This window comes from Marmota marmota, unplaced genomic scaffold, assembly GCF_001458135.2.
Source record: "Marmota marmota marmota unplaced genomic scaffold, marMar, whole genome shotgun sequence".
Lineage (NCBI taxonomy): Eukaryota > Metazoa > Chordata > Mammalia > Rodentia > Sciuridae > Marmota > Marmota marmota.
Genome location: NW_026002676.1, coordinates 1 through 2245, shown reverse-complemented (window position 1 = coordinate 2245; position 2245 = coordinate 1). Strand labels below are relative to the sequence as shown.

At 60.4% G+C, this 2245-nt stretch overlaps 1 long non-coding RNA gene across 1 annotated transcript; it reads right to left on the bottom strand.

The window, feature by feature from the left end:
* Positions 1 to 127: 127 nt before the first annotated feature.
* On the bottom strand, positions 128 to 2171 carry LOC125614580. Its single transcript, XR_007345157.1, has 2 exons — positions 2033 to 2171; positions 128 to 188 (listed from the first exon to the last, which is right to left on the bottom strand). It is a non-coding gene; the product is annotated as an uncharacterized LOC125614580 (long non-coding RNA).
* Positions 2172 to 2245: the final 74 nt, after the last annotated feature.

The window sequence follows — 2245 nt, the reverse complement described above, 5'->3', positions numbered from 1 at the left end:
TCACGTTTGCTCCTGGCACCTCTTGGACCCCGAAGTCCCCCCCCTGACGGCCCCTGGGAACCCAGTGGCGCGTCCCCAGCCCTGGGTGCTCCCTGAGGGGACCCACCGCCAGCTCGGGGGAGAGCAGTTACCATCAAAGGGATGTCGCTGCTCCACGTCGGCCTCGTCCTCTGCCAGAATCACTTCTTCTAAGGAGGAAGGACACAGGGTCACGCCGGCCCTGGGAGGCAGGGTCCGCCGGGCCACCCCGGCTCGCCCCTGGTTCCCGGGCACCTGGCAGCCCAGCGGCCCCGCCCTCTGTCTCTGGCCCCGCCCTCTGTCTCTGGCCCCGCCCTCCTCAGTTCTGCGCCCAGCTCTGGGCTCGGATGTGCCGGGTTCCAGGGATCCTGTGCCCGGGTTTGGTCCATGGCTTGGCAGTGCGAGAGGTAGTGGGTCCCTTAAGGGGGCGGGGCTAGTGGAAGGTCCTTAGGCCATCCGGGGCGTGTCTTTGGAAGGAATTAAGGTAGTTCTCAAGGGACAACTGAACTCTTGCAGGTGCAAGGGTTACAAGAGTGACCTTCTCTGGCTTCCTGTTTGACAAAGTGCCTCCTCTCCCTTTGCACGCTCATGATTCCAAAGTCCTCAGCATGCTGGGCCGATCCTGGCACCGTGACTTTGAACCTCCAGGATGGTGAGCTAAAGAAACCTCTTTTCTTTATACAGTTATCCTGCCTTGAGTATTTTGTCGTAGTAATGAAACACGGATGAATACACCAACCTTATTCCCCCACAACACCCCCAGGCAGCCCCACCTCCACCTACAAGCTCCTGCTTACACTGGCTCCTGTCACTTCTCTGTCCGCCCCCCCCTTCTACTCCAGTCCCACTGGCTTCCTAGCCACTCCCACTGCCCTTGCTCTGCTGGAGCTGAACTCCCCACCCTCCACGTCTGTTGTCCTCTCCGTCAGGCCTCGGCCAGATGCCACTCCCTGCAGACCTTCCCTGACACCCTGACACCGGCTGTTCTGTGCTCCCTTCCTGCTCCCTGCTCAGCGTGCGGTGGCTCCCAACAAGAGGAGCCTGTCTTCGTTTTCTCTCCAGCATTCCGATCCCAAGGGCCGGGCCTTGGTTTGTCTGGCGCCCACCCCTTGGTGCCTGGAACAGAGCCTGCCACACTGCAGGCGCCCCTAAGTGTCTGCTGGTGGCAGAACAAGCCGCCTACTGTGTGCCAGATGCTGAGCTTTCTAAGCGCCCAGCCCCAATGTCTCCATGAAGCTCCGCGAGGGGGTCGGGAGCCCTCCACACCACACGCTGGGCGTCCAGGGCTCCACCAGTGGTGGACCAGAAGTACCCGGAAAAAGGTCTTTGTCCCAAACACGGGCAAGTCATTTCTTGTCATTATCCCCAAACACCACAGCACTCGGCTGCAGCAGGTGTCACGAGTCACCCGTGCACACAGGTTAGGTCAAACACTGGGCCATTTTCTATGTGGGACTGAAGCATCACAGACTTGGGTGTCTGTGGGGGGGGTCCTGGGACCCATCCCCTGGGAAACCAAGGGACGACTGCACGGTTATCATCTCCACTTAGCCACCAGGAAAACTGCAGCACAGGGAGGTGACACAGAGTGTCAGGGGGTGGCACGGCTGGAATGTCACCAAAGACAGATTTTGCTTATTTATTTCGGGTCCTGGGGACTGAACCCAGGGGCACTTACCACTGAGCTGCATCCCCAGCCCTTTTTATTTTCTATTTTGAGACAGGGCCTCACTATGTTGCTGAGGCTGGCCTCAAATTTGTGATCCTCCTGCCTCAGCCTGCAGCGTTGCTGGGATGACAGGCGGGCGCCACGTGCCTGGCTCCAAGGTCTGATTTTGGAACTCAACCATTAGGCAAGGTCGGATCCCCGGGGCTCCATGTCCTACTCTAGAGTCTTGCTGCCAGGGTCTGGGACGCCGACTCACATCTCTCCTCCCACGGGATCCCTCCGTGGCCCTCTGCACGCGGCATGCCTGGCCCTCGGTGGCCTGGGACTCGCAGCGCTGGCCCTCACCTGCTTTGGAGATCCACTCCATGTACCCGTTCAGCTCGCGCTCAATCTGCTGCTGCCGCCTGAGCTTCAGGAACGCCCTCCGGTTCTCCACCCGCTCCCTTTCTTTGGCAAACTCTCTGCAGGAGCACGAGATCAGGGTCTGAGGCTGGGAGGGGGTTTTCGGGGGCGTTTGTGTGTGTGCTCGGGGGTTCTCTGGGGGGCGGGGTGGGGGTG